This window comes from Lytechinus variegatus, chromosome 2 (genome assembly GCF_018143015.1).
Source record: "Lytechinus variegatus isolate NC3 chromosome 2, Lvar_3.0, whole genome shotgun sequence".
NCBI lineage: Eukaryota > Metazoa > Echinodermata > Echinoidea > Temnopleuroida > Toxopneustidae > Lytechinus > Lytechinus variegatus.
Genome location: NC_054741.1, coordinates 44297723 through 44324045, shown reverse-complemented (window position 1 = coordinate 44324045; position 26323 = coordinate 44297723). Strand labels below are relative to the sequence as shown.

The 26323-nt window shown below is 39.6% G+C and overlaps 1 long non-coding RNA gene across 1 annotated transcript; it reads right to left on the bottom strand.

Moving 5' to 3' along the window:
• Positions 1-6811: 6811 nt before the first annotated feature.
• LOC121408130 lies at positions 6812-19563 on the bottom strand. The gene is made up of 3 exons (XR_005969007.1): positions 19254-19563; positions 11481-11482; positions 6812-6823 (listed from the first exon to the last, which is right to left on the bottom strand). It is a non-coding gene; the product is annotated as an uncharacterized LOC121408130 (long non-coding RNA).
• Positions 19564-26323: the final 6760 nt, after the last annotated feature.

The window sequence follows — 26323 nt, the reverse complement described above, 5'->3', positions numbered from 1 at the left end:
AGGATTTGCTCACAATCATTTCCTGTTCATCAATTCTGTTTTTTTTATTTCATCACTTACGTCTTTTGTTAAAAAATTCGCTTTCCGCCATTTTCTGTTCATAAATTCTGTATTTCTTATTTTATCAGTTACGTCGTTCATTTAAAGAGCAAGTAGATTTGCTTGCCATCATTTTTCTGTTCATTCTTTTTTTTTTTCATTTAATCGGTTACGACGTTCATTCAAAGGACAAGTATTATTCAGTTTTGAGTTTTTATCTATGGAGTTATGAATTAGAGATTTAGAATCAAGTTATTGTAACGGAATTAATCATATAGTTATAGAATAACTTAAATAAAAAACACAACCTTTGAGATACGAAATCTATTAAGAATTGAACAGAGATGACTATATTGGCTAACCATCATTTTTTGTTTATCAGTTCTGTGTTTATTTTCATCACTAACGACTTTTAATCAAAGAAGATTCACTCTCAATCACTTTTCTGTTCAATTCTGTATTTTTATTTTATCAGTTACATCATTCATTGCAAGAACAAATTTATTCCCTTTCCATCATTTTTTTAGTCCCCAAAATTATGTGTTTTAATTGTTTCATCAGTTACGTCTTTTATTCAAAGAAACGCTTTCCATCATTTTTCTGTTCAACAATTCTGTATTTTTATTTCATCAGTTACATCGTTCATTCCAAGAACCAATAGATCCCCTTTCCATCATTTTTCTCTACATCAATTATGTTTTTTCATCCGTTACGTCAAAAAACGAATAGATTCGCTTTCCATCATTTTTCTGTTCATCAGCAACTCTTTTTTTATATCTAATCAGTTACTTTGTTTATCCGAAGGAGGGATGGATTCGCATTTTCTGTTCATCAATTCTATGTTTGTTTTTTTCAGCTACGCCTTTCATTCAAAGAACATGTGGATTTGCCTTACATCATTTTCTGTTCATCAATTCTGTTTTTTTAATCACTTGTATCCATGGTTCATTCAAAGAACGAGTAGTTTTACTTTCCATAATTTTTCTATTCATCAAGACAGACACTGTACCTTGCAGCACTTCTTAAGAGGATTCGAATAGTAAATGGAAATGATCAAAACAAATTTTCAAAGCCTTCATTTTCTGAAAATAATAAATTGTTTAAAATAACGTGATAAGTAATTTTCCTATATTTCCAAATTTTCACAACATAATAAAGCACACTATCAGTAGATTTTATTTTCAAGACACCAAACATTTTTATGGAAAGAGGGGTGCGATATTCCAAAGCTGGTATCATATCGTAAAAAAATTGTAATAGGCCTATCTGTATTTTGGTGTATTTTTTCGGTTACAGCCCGATAGACCGCGGGTCCGATAGACCGCGGGTCCGATAGACCGCGGGCCCGATAGACCGCGGGCCCGATAGACCACGGGTCCTATAGTCCGCGGTGTGTGTAAAATTATGATCAGGAAAATATAGTGAAATCCATGTCATCAAGAGGTCAAAAGGTCATTCATACGAGTCCATGGGGTTCTATAACGATGACCCACAGGACAATCGCCCCCTGACATCTACTTCAAGGAAAATATTATTTCCATATTTTTATCGTCGGGGACTGTTAACCCCCCCGGAAATATGCCCTCTAGACGCCATTCGGAGCCTCTAAAATGCCATCGACTTGACGACATGGCGAGATACTTTATCTTGCCATGTCGACTAAATAAGCTTATTATGTCCGCATGGCGAGATACGTTATCCTGCCAAGTCAGTCCACTTATAAAAAGTTATATGTCAACATGGCGAGATATTGTATCTTGCCAAGTCGACTTAAAAATGTTACATAACATGGCGATATATCGGGATTCTTGCCGGGACTTGTACACTTCATATCTCGCCATGTGGACATATCGACTTGACAAGATAGAATATACCGCTATGTCGAATAATAAGCTTATTAATTACTTAGGCGGCGGAAGCGGGGGGGGGGCTTTTCCCCCTAAATTTGAGGTGGGAGGACGGTCCCCCCTAAATTTTTAGTTGAGAACTTTTTTTTTCGGTCGTCAGTTTCTTTTCTACGCCCCCCCCCCCTAAATTGAGGTAGAACACCCTTAAATATTTTGCCCCCCCTAATTTTGGTTGATAACCTTTTTTTTTCCTTGTCAAAATATTTTGGTGGTCCCTCCTAAAATTTTGGTTGATTTGCTTGTCAATTTTTTACCTGTGTCCATCCCAAAATATCAGGTGGATCCCGCTAAATGTTTTGCCTTCGGCCGCCAATGATTAATTAAGACATGGTAAGATAAAGTACCACGCCATGTCGTCACGTTAAGGCATTTTCATAATTATCTGGGGTAATTGTCTGGAGAGTAAATTTCCGGGGGGGGGGGGGTAACAGTCCCCAGCGGTAAAAAAATATGGGGATAATACTTTCCTTGAAGTAGTTGTCAGGGGGGATTGCCCTAATTGGGTTATTGTTATAGAACCCAGGCGCGGATCCAGGATTTCAAGGGGAGGGAGGGGAGCAAATTTGACCTGATGTTTGGCGCCCATGTGCACTTTTCGAAAAATGGTGCCCATTCCCTCCCGGCCATGCTAACTTAAATTATCTTATAATCACATTAAAAAAAATGAAGACCACTTTTTAATGTGTTCTTGAAAAAAAAAATCCATGAATACATAAATACCAAAAGGTAGGGGGACACAGGGGCGGTTCCAGCCTTCGCCAATAGGGGGGGGGTGGGCGGAAATATGTTTTAGCCATATTTTCCCCGATCGGCAGCTCGAAGATAATTTTTTTTTGTTTCTTTGAAGGGGTAGTCCTCATTAGTCACTTCTTGGCTTTATTCTTATAAATTAATACATAATATCATAATCCTCATTGATATGATGCGAGCGCGAAGCGCGAGCAATATTTGGGGGAAATTTTATGTATTTTGTTCCTAAAATTTGAGCTGATTCTGGGCAATGTTTGTTATCCTGAAAAAGACATGTATGCAACTTAATAATTATTACGAACAAAAAGCGCGAGGGGAAATGAACTGATGAAAAAGATACCTGTTAAAGTAACATTTAACAATCAAATAATGCGAGCGCGAAGCGCGAGCTGAATCTTTTTGAAATTTTCACCCAAAGAAAGGAAATTTTAAGCACTTTTTTTCAAGCAGAATAGGTATATGAGTAAACAATTAAAGCAAGCGCGAGCGGAAAATTTCTAGATTTAGTCCTATAATATTTACTGAACGAGACACTCTATTCATGATTTGTAAATCCTAAAAAATAGGAGTATTAATAATGCGAGCGCAAAATGCGAGCAAAAAAAATTATACGTTTTAAACTGGTACCTGTTAAGGACTGCTTGCACTTAGCCATGAAGGCGTCACATATTTCAACAATAAAAAAATGCGAGCGCGAACAAGGAGGGAAATTAGCATTCCTTGATACGCTAGTCCAAAGACACGAGGGCGGGAAACTTTCCACCTCTGTCTACCGCAAGCCCACTCATACAGACCAATACATACCATATGATTCTCATCACGACAAATCGGTCAAGAAGGGTCTTGTTAAATGTCTGTTCGACAGAGCAGCACGTATTATAACTCACCCGCCTGAACTCCCGAAAGAAAGAGCACACATACGTGGCGCCTTATACAGCAACGGCTACCCACGCCGTTTTATCAAGAACACTTTCAAGAAGAAAACAAACACCAAGGGATCAGAAGGTTTTCAAGACTTGTACAGTCTTGCCATACATAGATGGCCTTTCACAACTTAAACGCCGATTAGAAGGTCATGGTATCCGAACGGTTTTCCGCTCGGACACCACCTTACGCAAACAGCTTGTACGCCCCAAAGACCCTATCCCTGATCACAGACGTGATGGCGTAGTATACAACATTCCTTGCCAGGGATGTGACGGGTCTTACATCGGAGAGACAGCCCGACCGATAGTTGAACGCATTTCTGAACACAAGCGCGATGTTCCGTTACAGCGAACCGACACATCCGCGGTGGCAGAACATGCTTGGGAGAAGCAACACCACCCAGATTGGGAGGGTGTACATTGCATTGCCAAAGAAAGACATTGGTATACACGCAGGATTAAGGAGGCTATTAGCATACGTCTTTGTCCTAACAACTTCAACAGAGACAGCGGGATCGACATCCCCGATTTCTGGATGCGAACCATCCGACAGCACAATACCCCCTTACCTGGCAGTGCACGCCGACCCGATCGTTCCCGGCCCCGATCGAGGGACCGCTCAGCCAGTCAACCCCCGCCCACGGGGAACTAGCGAGCCCGCCAATTTTGGTCTCATTTGCATATTGCCGACCCACGGCGTATTTGCATATAATTTGCATAACTCCTGACCAATCACACAACGGATCAGTGCCCACCTATTGTTCTCGCGCTTGTGCGTACGGTCTTGGAGATTAGTATAAATACAGTACGATATCGGACAATCCTTGTCACTTGATAAAGAGTTGCAGCGGCACTCGAAAGCTCGTGAACTTGTAAGCTAGTGAACACTTTTTGCGAGAGTGATCACGAATTTCCTAGAAAGCCAGTGAACACTTTCTGCGAGAGTGATCACGAATTTCCTTGTTGACCATAGTAGATTGCGAGACAAATGAATACCCTCTAGCGATAACTTTTAAGTTTGTTGGACATGATAGCCGGTAGGTCAGACAGTTCTGGAGGAGTTGAGGTTTTCTGTGCTAGTACAACACTCCCCAAAATGGGTTCAGGTCCCAACGGAGGATCATTCGGGTATGTGGCTGCAGCACCACCGTTCCACCCTATACGCTCTGGCATGTGGGCATGGTTTCAAGATTCGACCCTCTTGGGCACGTGGACACGACTCCACGATTCCACCCTTCTTTCTCAGGGCACGTGTACGCAATCCGCGGTTCCAAAATAGGTTCAGGTCCCGATGAGGGATCCTTGGCTATCACCTTTCGGGCACGTGGCCGCAGCGCCATTGTTCCACCCTATACGCTGGGGCATATGGGCGCAGTTCCAAGATTCTACCCTCTTGGGCACGTGGACACGACTCAACGGTTCCACCCTTCTTTCTCAGGGCACGTGAACAACCCTACACAAAGGGTCTCACTCTGATGCCCTCATACTCACCGCCTCTGATCGCGGGAACAAATATACCATGTTTGGCTCTTCCCCAATGGTAGACGTGGGGTCATCAAGAGATGAGTCGAAGGGAGCTCATCTACCTGGTAAGTTCTTAACCTGAAAGAAGAAAGAGAGGGGCGAAAACAGAGGAAGGGTGGGGAGGGGTGGACAAGAACAGTAGACAAACCAAGGTCCCTTTCAGAAATCATCCAAATCCAAATTTTTTAAAACTTTAGTCCAAAGACAAGAATAAAAAGATCAACTGAGAGAAGGATAAAGCTAATATTTTTTTTATATCAATTACACGAAACAAGAATTAAAATAAGGCTCTGCAGAAGTCAACAAGGAAGCCCACCTGAAGAAAAAATTACAAGTCCAGCGCCGCACACAACATTACCAACCAAGGTAAAAGGAGCGTGAGAGGTAATGGGGAGAAGCTCTTTCGAGCTCTCCACCCATAAGAGCGACGTGTGAAGGCAAAACAAGCTCCAACGTAAAGGCCAAAAGGGTCTTAACCACTTGACAGTGTAGCACGTAATAGTACGTGCTGGGCGAGTGTACGATCTGTGCAGGGCAAGTAATATTACGTGCTTGACCCATCTTCTGTTTGAGACATCAGGACCATGCTGTTAATACCCCTTCAGTGAAAACAGTGCATGTATATCAAATTTCAGACTATGGTCACCAGATGGTGCTATTCAAAAAAGTTATCGCAACTTTTGCAGTGATTTATAAATGCTTGTATTCACTTTTCCTAGTGATAGTGTACGGCGCTCAGTTCAAAATGGCAACTCGCGGTGGAGAAGTGAATCAGAAGGACTTTGACGAAACTTTAGACGATAGGAGTAATAAATTTAGTGAAAGATCTGTCAGCAGGGGAGGATGATTTTATTGTATGGATATTGGAAATAGTGATGAGGAAAGTGATGTGATTATTTATGAAAATACTTACCATGATTTTCTTATTTACGAGGTAGCTGGATATACCCATTTGATTTGCTAGTTCATTACGATTAACTTGCGTGCCGAATATAGAGTACACAATTTTTCCTGCGCGCGCTGCATCTCCCTATTAACGCACTATCCCAAGATCATCGCGCAATTTGGCGTCCATATCCTCTCATGAGCCTGCAAGCAAGACATGTTGTCACACAAGGCGAGGGGTAGGAGGGAGGGTTCAAATGGGTATATCCAGTTATCTCGTAAATAAGAAAATCATGGTAAGTATTTTCATAATTTACTATCAATAACTGGGATATACCCATTTGATTTGCTAGACCAACATGGATTCAACGTGAAGGGAGGCATGTCTAGACTAAGAAGTGCGTAAAAATAGGGAGATGAATACACGAAGGCCGTTGCCTTAAGGACAGAGGAGGCAAATAAAGCCTCATGTGAAGAAGTCCTTAAGAACAAGGAAGTGAAGGAAAGAGGAGCGTCAAAAGGCAGTCCTCAAGAAGTCGTAAACGACGATTCCATAAAAAGAGCCCAAGAAGGATGATACTAAGTATCATGGGCCCTCGGCCTAGTGTCAGGAGAACAACATCACCAGCTGACTAGATCGTAAGATTCGGATTTGTTGAAAATTTCAACAAGAATCGTGATCGGAAAACTGAAGCTTTTAAGGCTCAGTAAGTGATCAATCGATCAATCTGAGAAGGCGAGATATCTCAGAAGCCTCCGGGTGGGAGAAAGCGGCCAGAATTCGATATCTGTCTCAAATGCGTGAGGGCAGAACATCTACAGAATTCTGATAGAGGGCTGTGGCAGAACGTTTCTAGTGGTCCGAAAGGGACCTGGAACGACGGAGAGTAAGGTTTAGGAAAACTACTCGTAAGGCAGTCAAGTGTCGAGAAAGCGACTGAGTGCCATCCTGTTAATAAGAAAATGCCGCGGACCTGCTGCCTATGTAGAATAGAGCAGTCTGGTCAAAACAGCTCAACCGGGCGTGTCAGAGAAACAGCGCGGTACACATCACGACAAAACAAGTGTGATAGACCGAGTGATCGAGAGAGAACTCAGGATCCCCTTTCTCCCGTACTGATTAAAGCACCCGCCTGAGGGTGCAGCGCCCGCGGTGGAAGAGGTGGCTTGGCTCAAGCCACCATCGCCGAGAGAGCCTGTAAGGCTAGGCTGCGATGGATGTCCGCTGGGCGGGGAAATCCCTAGCAGCAGCAAGCGTACGCCAGAGGGAGCTGGCGAAAAAAATCTCTGTCATGATCTTACGTGTAGACGACAATCAAGAGATGCTCTAAACCAACAGACATCGCCAGATATGATACCTCAACAGTTACGTTCCGAACGGAATCGAATGAGGTAACAACGGCCCTGTCCTATCAAGTTAGGGATGGAAACTGGCTAAGAGTGTCGATGTCCTCGCTTAAAGAAACAAGCGAAGGAGTAAGGAGACTTGAGGAAAGTAATCACAAAAATTTCCTTCAGTCTGCGGAGAGAACCAGTTGTTTAAGAAAACAGCCACAAGGCATGGTTTCTCTGGTGATAGTAAGAGCAAGCACCGCCGGCGCCGGTTGCGGCAGCGTGGAACAGTCCGATATCGGTAAGATAAGGAGTTCCGAAAAGCTGCGGGGGGCGGCAAAAATGACGCCCTAAGCAGCGGGGGATGAGAATTTAAGTTTCTAAAAGAAGAACTCCAGTGAAGTAAATCACTTACATGGAGAGACTCATCCAGTCGGCCCGAGAGAAAGCGGGTCGTAGTGATCGTGGTTGGGCAGGCATAAGCATACATCCATCCACGGTTACATCATCCTCGGTCGCGCGGTGACCATGGAGAACATGCATTGCATGGAAGGAGGATGAAAGCAGCATGCAAGGCGACTCGAGTGTACCGAGTGAAAAGGCTTCTAAAAAGAAGACGATTCGACAAACGGGCACGGTAAAAACATCGACCGTAGCCCACTCCACACAAGGAGGAAACGGCGGAGACGCCCGCAAGCTTGACCCACATAGAGGGCAGTCTATAAGATAGACTGTTAGAGCTCGACCGATGGCCTGGCGGCGAACAGTTTGGTGTAAACTCGCCGACCCGGCACGGTGGGTGTGCCCAGAAAGTAGGCATAGAAATGCCAAACAGAGAATTCTGGGGCTTTAAACAAGCCTGAACGCACGTACACAGCCAACAATCTCATGAGATATACGGTGGTTTCTTTCCTCCGAGATGATGCTTACCCGACCAGGAAAGACTCGGGGAATAGCTGTGAATGTCAACAGGAGGGATATCTAGCATATGAATAGCCGATTCCCTCCAGGTTTTCGGTGCGGGTGCTGCCGGCGGTGTCCGGGGGGGACGACCGGTGATGGCAGCTCGGGCAGGGCTCGTACGAGCCGCCCGAATACGAGACAAATAGGTTGAAATAACCATAATGCACCGGGTGGTGAAGGCATAGCGATTACTAAGCACAGGAGAACTTTTAATCGCCGTGACATCCAGATCCGATATAGAAAGGTCTGCCCGCAACCTAGAATTTCTTCTTCTTCTTCCTCTTCTGTGCGGCCCCCCGCCGGGGGGCAGAAGAGGGTACAATTATCGGGAGTCTGGTGACATAATGGCGGCCGACGCCCGTATGTCGATAACACCTGTGTATTAGCGGGGATTTCCCTTGCAGGTGTGTGAGCCGGCGAATCATGGTATTGCCGGTGACTCTCCGAGGTGCGAGATGGCGACTGTCTGCTTGACCTGCCTGGTGCTCGACACGGCGGTTTTAGCTGACAGGGAGCATGAAGATAAAGATCCGTGATACTCGAGGGCGTTCTGTTGTAACATGAAGTTACGACGCCTGGCCATCGGCACAAGAATCAGAAAGATAGGTCTGTCCGCAAAGCGGGATTAGCGACCAAGAATTTCTTCTTATTCTTCCTCTTCTGAGCGGCCCCCGCCGGGGGGGCAGAAGAGGGCAGAAGAGACAGGGAGGGGGACGTGATATCTCGCATGAGAAAGTCACCCAATCTGATCAAGCCGTTCAGGCACATGAACGCAAATTCATGGTTCCACCTTAAAGGGCACGCGGACGCAATTCCCCGGTTCCACCCTTATCAGTTAATCGTGAGATTGACGGGGTCAAGCTCACGTGTCTCTAGCGACTAGGGGCTGGTAGCCCTTTGCTAATGCTCCCTGACGGAGGCTGACAAAGCATCGAGCCTAGTCTGTGCCAGGAAAAAGAGTCCCACGCTCTTAACCTGGACTTGTCGGACCCGATAGCCGGTGGGTCATGCAGCCCTGGAGTGAGGTTTTCTATACTAGTACAACACTCCCCAAGTAGGTTCAGGTCCCGTCGAGGGAGCCTTGGCTATCACCTTTCAGGCACATGGCCGCTGCGCCACGGTTCCACACTGAAACGCTCGGGCACGTGGACGCAGTTCCACCCTGTTGGGCACGTGGACGCAACTCCACGGTTCCACCCTTCCTTTTCCAGGGCACGTGGACGCAAACCACAGTTCCACCCTAAAGAGCCCCACGCAAAGGGTCTCGCTCTCTTGCCCTCATACTCACCGCCGCTGATCACAGGGACAATACCATGTCTGGTTCTCTCCCAGCGGCAGGTTGGAGTCATCAAGAGATGAGTCGAAGAGCTCATCTACCTGGTAAGTTCTTAGCTGAAAAGAACAAGTAGGGGCGAAAACACAGAGGGGGTGGAGGGGTGGGTGGACAAGAAAGGTGACAAAAAAAAGATCCATACCAGAAATTATTAATCAAATTAATAAGTCAGGTAAAAAAACAGGATCACCTTCTTAAACTTAGTTAAGAGAACAAAGTTAAGAAGATTTTTTTTTTTTTTAATTAATAACACGAACGGGCAGGGCTCGACATGACGTTAATTAATTTAAAACAGAAAATGTCTAAGTCCAAGACGAAGAGCAGGATCAGCTAAGAAAAAAAAACACAAGGATTTTTTTTTTTTTTTGTTCTTTTGACAAGGGTCGAAAAAGAAACAAGTAATAGGCGGCAAAAGGACGCCCTAAGCTGATCTGGTTTTTTTTTTTATAAAATAATTATTAAAATTAATTAATAATTAAACAATTAACCAAAAGGTTAATCAACAATTGATCAATTAATCAATTAAGAATAAAAGATTGATTGGAACCTAAGAGAACAATCAACCAACTCAAAACAAGAACAACAACAAGTTGAAAACAAGTTTGAGAACAAGAAGGGCGATTAATTAACAATTAATCAAAGGTTGAATAACAATTGATCAATTAATCAATTAAGAATAAAAGATTGATTGAAACACAAGAGAACAATCAATCAACTCAAAACAAGAACAACAACAAGTTGAAGACAAGTTTGAGAAAAATAAAGGGCGACGCCCCTACCTGTCCAGCATAGCCTAAGCTGTGGAGAGGAAAATAAAATTAATTCAATTCAAGACGAGGCAAAGGAGCAAGTCAAGAATTAAAAGAATTAATTAATTAATTAATTAACTAATTAATTCAATTAATAAACACAAGAACAAGGATTGATTGAAACAAAAGAACAATCAACTAAATCGAAACAAGAGACAAGGAACTTGAAACGAGGCTGAAATACGACGCTCCTGACGTCCTACAGAACCTATCTGTGGAGAAATAATTCAATTAAATTCACGACGAGAGTCGTATAAACGAAGAAGTCAGTGAATAAAAAGAATTGAAGGAATTAAAAGGAGCGAAGTTAACGCCCGCGACACGCAGGAAGGCGCAGAGCTATGGGGCGGAGAAGTGAAGACAACCCGCCTGTTGAGAAACGTATCTTAAAAAAACAAACTCACGAAGAGGAACAAGAAACGTGAATTAAATATCACGGAAGCTCCGCGCGACGGGATAATCTTACCACAATCTTAGATGAAAGAAATAAGATTGAAATAAGGGAAGAATGCACAATAAAAGTATCCAAACGGAAAACAGAAATGCAATTTTGAAGAGTGTACTTAGCTTTGCGACTGAACTCGACCGCAGGCGAAAGTAAAAGAGGATATGGACGCCAAATTGCGCGATGATCTTGGGATAGTGCGTTAATAGGGAGATGCAGCGCGCGTGCAGGAAAAATTGTGTACTCTATATTCGGCACGCAAGTTAATCGTAATGAACTAGCAAATCAAATGGGTATATCCCAGTTATTGATAGTAAATTACAATTTTTCCCCCAAGTTGTTGTCGGTTGTAGTCCAAATATGTTAGTCCCATTCAGTAGCACCAGGAGGGTTAGTGCGCATAACAGCCTATAGCAGTCTAGTGGTTAAAACACACGAAAACTCACGCTAGTGTGCTAAACCTAGACTCACATTAATATAACAGCAAAAAGAGTCATAAAAAGCAAAAACCCTAGAAAAAAAGTCTCAAAACATTAAAATTCTAATGTTGGAGACTTAGCTTTAGACGTCTTGACTTGGTTAAAAAACAAAGTAAAAAGAGGATGTGGCGTGGCCTTGATTGAGTAACTGGGCATAGTGCCCGGGTCAGGGAGATGGGTCACCACATAGGGAATTTTGTGTGTTGTCTTTGGTACAGTCATTCAAGAGGATGAATAGCATAAAGGGATGTATCCCACTTATTGAATACAGAAACCACAATACATATGTGATCAGTTTCCCCATCAACAAATACCATCTAAAAACAAAATCATCCTCTAATAGACTGCCAAATATATAATCAATATCTTCATAAATCTTCCATCAAATGTGCGATAGATTTATGTTTGTGTTGGCTCAGTTGCAGGATTCCCACAGAAATTTGAAAATAGAATTCCATGACTTTTCCATGACTAAGTTGCTGCTTTCCAAGACTTCCCGTGACGTCCTGGGAGTTATGTAGAATTTTGGATGTCACAAAACTGGGAAAATGGAAATCATGAACACCAATTAAATAGCAGAGTACGATCACAGATTATGAGAGATGCGAGACACGACAGACTGGAAAGCTGACATAGCCAAGAGGTTATTGCAATTCCATGACTTTTCACAAATTTTCCAAATCCCCTGACTTTCCATGACCACAAATTTTTCCAGAATTTTCCATGACTGTGGGAACTCTGAGTTGCTAGAGCGGCCATCTCACAACCCAGAGGTCACAAGTTTAAAACCAGGCTGCGTCAGACCAAAAGGCGGGTCCATGATCGATTTGGCATAAAAAAAATTCAGATTTCATTTCGAACAATAAAATATGGATTTTCATTTTCTTTTGGGATTTATACAAAATTACATACCAAATTTAGAAATAATCAGTAATTCAAATCAAAATAAGAACTATTCACTCTTGATAAAAAAAGTTATAAACTAGAATTTAATTCGTCATGCGGACGAATTAGGTGGTCTGTCATGATTTGTCATTCAGTGTCGGCTGATGTATGAAATGAGTCATTTAGATATCATTGATGATCTTGATCGTAGACATCCTAAGAATAAGTTTTGACCATTGCTAAATGTGATTATTGATGTGGTGATGACAATCGTCAGACATACATCTTAAAACAGATACATACAAGATAGATGATTATATATATAGATGGATGGAGTGATGGATGGAGCGATGGATGGATCAAGTGATCGATTGAGAGATAAATGATAGGTGGTTATATTAATAAAACATAGATAGACAGACAGACATATAGATAGATAAATAGATAGATAGATAGAGACAAATAGATTTATATAGATAGATAGCCAGACAGACATACATATAGAAAGATAGAGACAGGCAGATAGATTGATGGATATATAGAACGATAGATATACAAGTCATATTTAAACATATAGATATGTTATATTATACACAGAGAGAGATAGATAGACAGATACGTATACAAAGGAGGTAGATAGACAGATAGACATATATATATATGGATAGATAGATTTATAACAGATAGCGGATGGACGGATATGATAAGATAGATATAATACGAAAAAAAGTAATTATAATCTGTTTTATTTTGCAATATTTTAGCTATTAATTATTAGAATTGTTATAATTGATCGTGCGCAATAAAAAAAAAAAAAAAAAAATCATGTTCACCTGCGTACTCGAACCCCTGCCCGCATGAATGAATGAGATGCAAGTCTGACGCCTAACCGATTGAGCTAGCATATTTCCCATAGACTTCATACGTAAGCAAATTTGAGAATTACAAGTCCAATTTTGCTAGCGAAATACAGGCATGATCCCGGCATCTGATCAAAAAATGGAAGGCACATTTCGAAAGCTTAGAATCTCAGCTACAACATTTTAAAAGTTCAGGGAAAACCGACAAGAAAAAATGGAGATATGGCTCACGAAATAGAGGAATGTCGAATCTAGTTTTGCAAAAAGTCATGTCCCATAGACATTACACACAAAATAAGGAAAAATGACATGCCTCTTTTCATCGCTGTTTTACGCAATGATGCATTTCTCAAAACGAAAATTCATGTACATTACGGAGCAAGAGTACATTCTAAACTAAAACATATCAAAATCTGAGCGAAAAACGATCTATATTCGAGAAGTTACAATCAAATTTGCATAAATTTGATGACGTCATTTTTGAAAAAATGAAATTTAAATTTAGGCGCCATTTTGATGACGTCATGACATAATTTAGCGATATTGATGACATGAAATCAAATCTACATTTAATACTCTATCGATATATGAAAAAAAAATTGGGGGTCAATGGACTATTTAAAGAGCTACAGTGAATTTGCAATAGGCATGTTTTTGCCCAAATACGGCCTATAGTGAGAGCTCGCGCGCACACGTGCTGCAAACTTTAACGGGTGTTAATTTCGTTATTATTGGTCATAGAGAGCTAAATTGGGTATCAAATTGTTCAAAATTATGTTATCGATGCAATGATGTAAAAAAAACGGTGTTTTTGCACTGCGTTAAGGCATTACGCGCGGAAACGCGCGCGCATACGTGTGCGCGCGCAAATTTTTGAAATGCTTAGAATGACCAAAAACGTACTCTACTTTGGTCAAAAAGTGATTTTGAGCATTTTTAAATTTTGACGCGCGCGTACGCGCGCGTCGTGACCTTCAGCTGACCTTTGATGACATGATTTGATGACCCTTGACCTGAAGTTGGTATGATGTAAATTTAATTGAATTTTGATAATTGATAATGGAGATATGATATATAATGGGATTTTACAAAATGGCGCCTAGATGACGTCATCATGAACTGATGACCTTGAAAAGCTTATTCTGACGTGTCCATGACAAATTTTATAATTGACGAAAAAATCAGCAAAATTGATTCAGCCGATTCGGAGAAAAGTTGGCGACAAACATAGATGCGAAAAATAAATCAATGAAATGCTAACAATCACAATTAAAATACTAGAATTTAATTCGTCATGCGGACGAATTAGGTGGTCTGTCATGATTTGTCATTCAGTGTCGGCTGATGTATGAAATAAATCATTTAGATATCATTGATAATCTTGATCGTAGACATCCTAAGAATAAGTTTTTACCATTACTAAATGTGATTATTGATGTGGTGATGACAATCGTCAGACATGCATCTTCAAACAGATACGTACAAGATAGATGATTATACCTCACGGATCAACAAGTCAATGCCGGCATGATCCGGGATAGTTTTGCCCCAGATGACTGTGAACACGGCATCAAACGGCAGCTTCACACGGATCTACACGGATCATGCCTGCAGAGCACGTCGTCAACACGGACCAATACGTCAGCAACACGGACCTACACGTCAGCTACACGGACCACCACGTCAGCAACTCGGACCTACACGACAGCAATACGGACGAACACGTCAAATGCGTTATCCATTAAGCTAGCATATTCCCCATAGAGATTACACGTAAGCAAATTTGAGAATTACAATTCCAATTTTGCAAGCGAAATACAGGCATGATCCTGGCATCTGATCAAAAAATGGTGAGCACATTTGCGAAAGCTTAGAATCTCAGCTACAACATACTCAAAGCTCAGGGAAAACTGACAAGAAAAAATGGAGATATGGCTCACGAAATAGAGGAATGTCGAATCTAGTTTTGAGAAAAGGTCATGTCCCATAGAGATTACACACAAAATACATGTGATATGAAAAAAAGTAATTATAATCTGTTTTATCATGCTAAATTTAAACTTTTATACCTTTAAATTATCATAAAGGATCATGTAAGAAGTGGCAAAAAAGAAAAAAAAGGGGAAAAAAAATTCATCTTGTTCACCCCAGGATTCGAACCCGCGCCCTTTAAGAAGCAGTCAAAGCCATGATATTCCCCATAGAGAATACACGTAAGCAATTTTGAGAATTACAAGTCCAATTTTGCAAGTGAAATACGGGCATGATCCCGGCATCTGATAAAAAAATGAAGGGCACACTCGCGATAGCGCAGAATCTCAGCTACAACATACTAAAAGCTTAAAGAAAACTGACAAGAAAAAATGGAGATATGGCTCACGAAATAGAGGAATGTCGAATCTAGTTTTGAGAAAAAGTCATGTCCTATAGAGATTACACGCAAAATGAGGAAAAATGACATGCCTCTTTTCATCGCTGTTTTACGCAATGATGCGTTTCTCAAAACAAATATTCATGTTAACTAAGGAGAAAGAGTACATTCTAAACTACAACATATCGAAATCTGGGCGAAAAACAATCTATATTCGAGAAGTTACAACCAAATTTGCATAAATTTGATGACGTCATTTTTGAAAAAATGAAATTTTTAGTTTAGGCGCCATTTTGATGACGTCACGATATAATTTAGGGAGAATGGTGACATGAAATCAAATCTACAACTCATACTCTATCGATATATGAAAAAAAAAATTGGGGGTCAATGGACTATTTAAAGAGCTACAGTGAATTTTCAATAGGCATGTTTTCGCCCATATATGGCCTATAGTGACAGCTCGCGCGCACACGTGCTGCAAACTTTAAAGGGTGTTGATTTCGTTATTAATGGTCGTAGAAGGTTGATCAAGTTATCAAATTGTTCAAAATTTTATTATCAATGAAATGATGTAAAAAAACGGTGTTTTTGCACTGTGTTAAGGTGTTACGCGAGGAAAACGCGCGCGCATATGTGCGCGCGCGCAAAATTTTGAAATGCTTAGAATGACCTAAAACATACTCTCGTTTGGTCAAAAAGTGATTTTGAGCATTTTGAAATTTTGACGCGCGCGTACTTGCGCGTTGTGACCTCCGGTCGACTTTTGATGACATGATTTGATGACCCTTGACATCAAGTTGGTATGATGTTAATTTAATTGATTTTTGATAATTGATAATGGAGATATGATTGGTAATGTGATTTTACAAAATGGCGCCTAGATGACGTCATCATGACCTGATGACCTTGAAAAGCTTATTCTGACGTGTCCATGACAGATCTTATGTATGACAAAAAAATCAGCAAATTTGATTCAGCCGATTCGGAGAAAAGTTGGCGACAAACATAGGTGCGAAAAATAAATCAATGAAAGTCTAACAATTACAATTAAAATACTAGAATTTAATTCGTCATGCGGACGAATTAGGTGGTCTGTCATGATTTGTCATTCAGTGTCGGCTGATGTATGAAATAAATCATTTAGATATCATTGATAATCTTGATCGTAGACATCCTAAGAATAAGTTTTGACCATTACTAAATGTGATTATTGATGTGGTGATGACAATTGTCAGACATACATCTTCAAACAGATACAAGATAGATGATTATACCTCACGGATCAACACGGCAATGCCGGCATGATCCGGGGAGGTCCGGGATAGTTTTGCCCCAGATGACTGTCAACACGGCAGCTTCACACGGATCTACACGGATCATGCCGGCAGAGCACGTCGTCAACACGGACCAATACGTCAGCAACACGGACCTACACGTCAGCAACACGGACCACCACGTCAGCAACACGGACCTACACGTCAGCAATACGGACGAACACGTCAAATGCGTTATCCATTGAGCTAGCATATTCCCCATAGAGATTACACGTAAGCAAATTTGAGAATTACAATTCCAATTTTGTAAGCGAAATACGGGCATGATCCTGGCATCTGATCAAAAAATGGAGGGCATATTTTCGAAAGCTTAGAATCTCGGCTACAACATACTAAAAATTCAGGGAAAACTGACAAGAAACAATGGAGATATAGCTCACGAAATAGAGGAATGTCGAATCTAGTGTTGAGAAAAGGTCATGTCCCATAGAGATTACACGCAAAATACATGTGATATGAAAAAAGTAATTATAATCTGTTTTATCTTGCTAAATTTAAACTTTTATACCTTTAAATTATCATAAAAGATCATGTAAGAAGCGGCAAAAAGAAAAAAAAGTGAAAAAAAAAAATTCATCTTGTTCACCCCAGGACTCGAACCCGCGCCCTTTAGAAAGCAGTCAAAGCCACGATATTCCCCATAGAGAATACACGTAAGCAAGTTTGAGAATTACAATTCAAATTTTGCAAGCGAAATACGGGCATGATCCCGGCATCTGATTAAAAAATGGAGGGCACACTTCCGAAAGCTTAGAATCTCAGCTACAACATACTAAAAGCTCAGGGAAAACTGACAAGAAACAATAGAGATATGGCTCACGAAATAGAGGAATGTCGAATCTAGTTTTGAGAAAAAGTCATGTCCCATAGAGATTACACGCAAAATACATGTGATATGAAAAAAGCAATTATAATCTGTTTTATCTTGCTAAATTTAAACTTTTATACCTTTTAATTATCATAAAGTATCATGTAAGAAGTGGCAAAAAGAAAAAAAAAGTGAAAAAAAAAATTCATCTTGTTCACCCCAGGACTCGAACCCGCGCCCTTTAGAAAGCAGTCAAAGCCACGATATTCCCCATAGAGAATACACGTAAGCAATTTTGAGAATTACAAGTCCAATTTTGCAAGTGAAATACGGGCATGATCCCGGCATCTGATCAAAAAATAAAGGGCACACTTGCGAAAGCTTAGAATCTCAGCTACAACATACTAAAAGCTTAAAGAAAACTGACAAGAAAAAATGGAGATATGGCTCACGAAATAGAGGAATGTCGAATCTGGTTTTGAGAAAAAGTCATGTCCCATAGAGATTACACGCAAAATGAGGAAAAATGACATGCCTCTTTTCATCGCTGTTTTACGCAATGATGCGTTTCTCAAAACGAATAATCATGTTTACTAAGGAGAAAGAGTACATTCTAAACTACAACATATCGGAATCTGGGCGAAAAACGATCTATATTCGAGAAGTTACAACACAATTTGCATAAATTTGATGACGTCATTTTTGAAAAAATGAAATTTTCAGTTTAGGCGCCATTTTGATGACGTCATAATATAATTTAGGGACATTGATGACATGAAATCAAATGTACAACTCATACTCTATCGATATATGAAAAAAAAATTGGGGGTCAACGGATTATTTAAAGAGCTACAGTGAATTTTAAATAGGCATGTTTTTGCCCATATATGGCCTATAGTGAGAGCTCGCGCGCACACGTGCTGCAAACTTTAACGGGTGTTAATTTCGTTATTAATGGTCGTAGAAGGTTGATCAAGGTATCAAATTGTTCAGAATTTTATTATCAATGAAATGATGTAAAAAAAACGGTGATTTTGTGTTGCGTTTAGGCGTTACGCGCGGAAACGCGCACGCATGCGTGCGAGCGCGCAAATTTTTGAAATGCTTAGAATGACCTAAAACGTACTCTCGTTTGGTCAAAAAGTGATTTTGAGCATTTTTAAATTTTGACGCGCGCGTACGCGCGCGTCGTGACCTCCAGGTGACCTGTGATGACATGACCTAATGAACCTTGACCTGAAGTTGATGTGATGTAAATTTGATTGATTTTTGATAATTGATAATGGAGATGTGATTGATAATGTGATTTTACAAAATGGCGCCTAGATGACGTCATCATGACGTGATGACCTTGAAAAGCTTATTTTGACGTGTCCATGACAGATCCTATAGATGACATGAAATTCAATGAAATTGATCAAGTCTATTTTGAGATAACTTGGCGACAAGAAAATCCGTAAAAATAAAGAAAGAAAGAAAGTAAGAAAGAAATAAAAAGAAAATTCTGACGAAATTAAAAGGTGATCTGTCATAAATGACAGACCACCTAATTAATGAGAATTATGATTAAACAATTTACATCAAGATGCTGTGTTCTTACCCAAGGCAGAAGTTTAGATGACAATATTCACAGGTGACTGGAACCACTTCTGTTCTCTTGCATCTTTCTAAGGTACAGGAATAGGTGGTAGGAGCAATGTATTCACAATTCTCTTTCCTTAGATTCTCAACACTCTACAAAGTAGTGAATAATATTCAGAAAATAAATGACTCATACAGAATACATTATCTTTCTACAGTAAAGGACATAAAATGCAAACAGATATTGATAAACTTGTCTGATGTAGGGTCAACACATTTGCGAACAAGATTCTGCCATGTATTATTTAGGTGCATTCGTAAGGCATGCAAATATGGAGTTTAACTTGCATCAAATTTAATTCAATATTACGTAAAATACTAAGCTTATTAACCATAAATGACCCATGGCCTTCATCATGTGATACTTGATTACCCTCATGTGCAAGTTTTATGCAATAGATCCATTTACTTTGAAAGTTATGATAAAATTTCAAAAAGTACCTCACACAAAGTCAAATCTAGTGCTGCAAGTCAGGCAGCATTTTCGGGTTCGGTTCGGCAGGGTTCGGCAATTTTTTTCCGAACTTTGGTTTGGTTCAGGGTTTGGCAATAAATGCCAAATTAAATTTTAACATATAAAAAATAAAGTTCGCCGACCCACGAACAGATAATCTACCGACTGAGCTGTCATATATTTATTATAAATTTTGTTTCTAAAAAGAATAGTTATGAAAATTGTAGCACAACTTTCTTTCGTTTTAATCTTTAACCACTTGACTGCTATAGGCTGTAATGCGCACTGACCCCCTGGTGCTACTGAATGGGACTACAATTTGGGACTACAACCAACAGCAACTTGGGGGAACAAATTCGAAATAATCACATCACTTTCCTCATCACTATTTCCAATATCCATTAAAAAATCATCTTCCCCTTCTGACCCAGATCTTTCACTAAATTTATCACTCCTATCGTCAAAAGTTTTGTCTAAATCCTTCTGTTTCACTTCTCCACTGCGAGTCGCCATTTTGAACTGAGCGTCGTACACTATCACTATGGAAAAGTGAATACAAACATTTATAAATCACTGCAAAAGTTTCGAAAAACTTTTGTGGAATAGCGCCATCTGGTGTCCATAGTCTAAAATTTGACATACACACGCTGTTCTTATCATAGGGGTATTAACACCGCGGTACTGACGCCTCAAACAGAAGATAGGTCAAGCACGTAATATTACGGTCCTCGCACAGATCGTACACTCGCCCAGCACGTAATATTACGTGCTGCGCAGTCAAGTGGTTAAACAAAAAATATGAGTCATTTCACTTTCATTTTTAAAATGAAAATAAAAAAAAAGAAAAAGAAAAAAATATTGATAACGAGAGAATCAGGACATTTACAGAATTACAAAGATCAGAATATTTTTTTTTCATAATTATTTCATGTAGCTAAGATCATGATCAATTACAATGTCATTGCCAACGCAGCCTCTCAAATTGGAAAGTGTTGATTGGGAATGTCGAAACAGTAAAAAACCTCCACTAAACTGTTAATATACTGGTAAAATTCACATTCCAAAGAATATGAAATGTTTTAGAAAGTCCCTATTTTCTATAAAGTGGTTAAATCTGGTCAATCAATTACTTTAAAAAGATAAAATATCAGTCCATTCTTGGTCCAAAAAGATCGACGCTACGTGACTTCAAACATATTTCTAACACGAAAATTAGTATATGGGACTGTAGTAGCAACGTATTTCCCTACCCCACCCCCAATCTATAATTGTGACGTCACCGGCCATGCTGCGGTGGATTTGACTGATATGGCTGACTGGCAGAATTTCAACCTGGACAACGCTCCTTAGAAGTCCTATTTTGCCTGGTGAGTTTGTCAATCCCATCCCTATTATTATATATAATTCTAATCTTCGAGCAGTGGTGTTCATTTACTGACCCCAGCTGCTTTAGGACTATACTGTGTATTTTAGTGTTGTGAAATCACTCGGCGATGATCATCAGAACCAAGACGGAACTGATAATTTATCATTTCATTTTTAGTAATTGGCCAGATTAAACCACTTTTTAGAAAATATTGACAATGGAAAAACGTTTGAAGTTCGGAATACGAATTTTACCTGTATAATAGCAACTGAGAGCAGGTTGTTTGGACTTCCTGTTTCAACTTTCCTTACCAACCATTTGATTTCCGGAAAATCGATCAGGGAACATGCGTTGATTTGGTTTGAATTATTATCTTTTCTGTTTTTTCAACCTCATTCCTTCATCTCTTATTTATTTATCTTTTATATTAATATGGAAATTTCAGAAGGTGGAATATATATACTTTACCATTATTTTGTCAGTCACAAGGAATTAATTTATGTCTTGTCTTTTTCTTTTTTGAATACAAAACAAATAAATGTACGTTCAATTAGAGCAATACGTAATTCAACTACACTTTTTAACTGAGTTAAGCTTAAAATGTCCCGACATTTTATGAAGAAAAAAATAAAATTCATGTTTATAAAAAAAAATTGAAAATGATAAAAATTCAATCAAACACGAGACCAAAGCTGTCATACTTTGTCATTTACGAGGAATGAATTTATGTCTGTTTCTTTTTCTTTATTAAATACAAAATTATTATGATCACAATCGATTACGGCAATACGTAATTAAACCACACTTTTATACCGAGTTTAGCTTCAAAATGTCCCCTCATTTTATCAAGGAAAACTATATTCATGTTAATAAAATATTCTTAAGTTGATAACAGTTCAATCAAAGACGAGATGGGAGCTATCATAGTGGATTTTAAAAATATATAGAGTGGAATTTCTTTTTGTGCAAAATCACTAACCAATATTTTCTTTTTAAATTTTATACTTAAATCTATGTATTCATCGCACTTTTGCATTGCAAAGTAACATAGTTTTTTTTTTTTAACCGAACTTCCGAACCAGGCATTTGTGTTTGGTTCGGTCCGGTTCGGAAGTGCCAAGTTCAGCGAACTTCCGTTCGGTTCGGCAGTTTATTGCTTTGTGGGGATGGAGCACCTTTTTGAATTCTCCTTTCTCTTCCTACCATTCATTTCACCTTTTAAATTTTTCCTCCTCTACTTATTTGCTATATGCATGGCCCTGGGAAGTGGGGGTGTGTTGCACCCACAAATGTAAGAATGCCCAAAAATGTAATAACACTTTACCCCCAAATGTAATAATTTCACCCACAAATGTGATAATGCACTTTACCCACAAATGTAATAATTTTTGATCTCCCACAAATGTTATAATGACTTTACCCACAAATGTAATAATTTTTGATCTCCCACAAATGTTATAATGACTTTACCCACAAATGTAATAAATTTGAAGGGATTTTTGGCGAATCCGTTCTCAACTAAAATCCTATAGACCAATTTCACAGCCAGTTTATGTATTTGGCCCTCTATCGGCGACGCCATTGCTGCGGTGGGCAAGTGCGCTGACCGCGATTGGCTCTGTGTACAATTCAATGAAAGATTACAGATAAGCTCTGATATTGTGTCATTAACTTCATCATAAATCAATAAAATAAAGCATGGACACCTGGGTAGACGATGTAAGACAATGGCCATATCTGACCGATGAAGGTATGATTAATTTTTGCACTTTGGCTACTTTTTCCCCTTAGTTTTGTCAGTAAAAGTGAGTTGATGATGACCAAGAATCGCTGTTGGTTTTCATCAGGGAGCTCATTTCTTGTTGCTAGTAAATTGTGTTAGAGTAGCGGGAGAGTGAACGAGAGAGTGAGAGAGAGGATGAGAGAGGGGGAGAGAGTATGTGTGAGAGGAGGGGGATAGTGAGAGGAGAGAGGGGAATAGTGAGAAAGGGGGGGGGGGTAGTGAGAGAGAGAGAGGGGGGCTAGCGAGAGAGTGTGTGAGAGAGGGAGAGAGAGGGATAGTGTAATACAGAGAAGGGGAGAGGGAGAGAGAGAGAGGGATAGTGTGAGATAGAGAGGGAGAGAGGGACTGATATTTCCATCTAAGCATGATCAAATAAATCCCCCTCCCTCCCCCCCACAAAAAACCACCACCACCACATTTTATGCAGGCCTATAAGTATCCAAAAGGAGGGGGCAAGGCAAGAGAATAAAACTGGCGACGCATTCCTTCATCACGGCCTGGAAACCTATGCAGGGAGTACGGACGGCTTCACACACAAACAGGCTTCATGAGTCCAAGGCGAGTGAATTTCACATTCACTCTGCTTCCAATCCTGAAGCTTTCTCCAATTGTTGTGGCAAATGAACACAGCACAGCTGCGACCTGAACTTCTCTGATTAATGCTCATTGTGAATATTACAAGAAATCTGCTCAATTGGTCCAAAATAAAAAAAAATCGAACGAATGTACCAAATACCCTATTGACCTGTGTACTATAAAAGTTGATTCCCCCACCGCAGCATGGCGACCAGTCTGCTGCCCTCTCACGTTGTGAAATTGGTCTATAGTAATGCGTTGATATAGCACAAAAGTGCAAAGTCTTTTGTCCAGACCCGGTCGATTAAAAAATTATAATATAAGTCGAAAGTCTTTTTTTCCAGACCCGGTTGTTTAAAAAATTATAATATAAGTCAAAAGTCTTTTTTTTTCAGACCTGGTTATTTAAAAAATCATAATAAATGTCCAAACTAAGATACGACAATGATATTCCAGTGAAATAAAAACGAGAATCGAGCTTAGTCTTTTCTCCTGACCCAGTTAATTAAAAATGGTGGAATAAATGTCTTTGTTGTTGTTTTAACTTATACAGCGCGTATTGTGAATATATGCGCTAAGAGTAAATTGAGAATCAAAGTTAATCTTTTCTCCAGACCCAGTTACTTAAAACTAACAAGTGGAATGCCTCTGGCGGTCTCACCTGCATCACTCGATTCAATATAGCAGCACTGCTGACTTTGAAAACTACTATAACTCACACAACATGTTTTATGAACTAGACCAATACACTTACAGAGATATGATGGTAATTCAACAAATACCCCCAATGTGGCCAAAGTTCATTGACCTCATATAACCTTTGACCTTGATCATGTGACCTGAAACTCGCACAGGATGTTCAGTGATACTTGATTACTATTATGTCCAAGTTTCATGAATCAGATCCATAAACTTTCAAAGTTATGATGGTTATTCAACAAATACCCCAAATTTGGCCAAAGTTCATTGACCCTCAATGACCTTTGATTTTGATCATGTGATCTGAAACTTGCACAGGGTGTTCAGTGGAGCTTGATTACTATTATGTCCAAGTTTGATGAATCACATCCATAAACTTTCAAAGTTATGATGGTAATAATAATAATTATACTTTGTCGAAGTCTCTAAGCGCTCTACAGTATATGCAGCATAATTACCCTGGCTTTATTACCCTGGTAATTCAACAGATACCCCCAATTCAGCCAAAGTTCATTGACCCTAAATGACCTTTGACCTTGGTCATGTGACGTGAAACTCATGCAGGATGTTCAGTGATACTTGATTAACCTTATATTTATTATGTCCAAGTTTCATGAACTAGGTCCATATATTTTTTAAGTTATGATGACATTTCAAAAACTTAACCTTAGGTTAAGATTTTGATGTTGATTCCCCCAACATGGTCTAAGTTCATTGACCCTAAATGACCTTTGACCTTGGTCATATGACATGAAACTCAGGCAAGATGTAGAGTAATACTTGATTAACCTTATGGCCAAGTTTCATGAACTAGGTCCATATACTTTCTAAGTTATGCTGTCATTTCAAAAACTTAATCTTCGGTTAAGATTTGGTGTTGACGCCGCTGTCGGAAAAGCGGCGTCTATAGTCTCACTCTGCTATGCAGGTTAGACAAAAACTAAAACCCTATAGTAATGTGTTCATATAGCACAAAAATGTAACGTCTTTTTTCCAGACCCGGTTATTTCAACAAGAGGAATGCCTCTGGCGGTCTCACCTGCATCACGTGATTCAATATAGCAGCAGTGCTGACTTTAGAAAACTACTATAACTCGCAAAAGATGTTCAGTGATACTTGGTTACTCTTATTTCCACGTCTTATGAACTAGACCAATACACTTACAGAGATATGATGGTAATTCAACAAATACCCCCAAACCTGGCCAAAGTCTATTAACCTCACATGATCTTTGACCTTGATCACGTGACCTGAAACTCGCACAGGATGTTCAGTGATACTTGATTACTATTATGTCCAAGTTTCATGAATCACATCCATAAACTTTCAAAGTTATGATGGTAATTCAACAGATACCCCAATTCGGCCAAAGTTCATTGACCTTTGACCTTGGTCATGTGACCCAAAATGCGCACTGGATGTTCAGTGATACTTGATTGACTTCATGTCCAAGTTTCATGAACTAGGTCCATGTATTTCTAAGTTATGACATTTCAAAAACTTAACCATAGGTTAAGATTTTGATGTTGATTCCCCCAACATGGTCTAAGTTCATTGACCCTAAATGACCTTTGACCTTGGTCAATGTGACATGAAACTCATGCAAGATGTAGAGTAATACTAGATTAACCTTATGGCCAAGTTTCATGAACTAGGTCCATATATTTCTAAGTTATGCTGTCATTTCAAAAACTTAACCATAGGTTAAGATTTTGATGTTGATTCCCCCAACATGGTCTAAGTTCATTGACCCTAAATGACCTTTGACCTTGGTCAATGTGACATGAAACTCATGCAAGATGAAGAGTAATACTTGATTAACCTTATGGCCAAGTTTCATAAACTAGGTCCATATACTTTCTAAGTTATGCTGTCATTTCAAAAACCTTCAGTTAAGATTTGGTGTTGCCGCCGCCGCCGTCGGAAAAGCAGAGTCTTTAGTCTCACTCTGCTAATCACAAGAATTGTGCAAAATTTGACTAAAGCATGAAACTTTCACAAGTATTAGTATATGCCCTAAGATTTATTTTAAAGATGGGAGGTAAATTTAAAAAATGCCATTTTCGGCCGTTGCCATGGCAATGGAATAATTTCTCAAAAATGACATACATTCCCATATAAATGGTAAATAAACATGATATAGATGAATA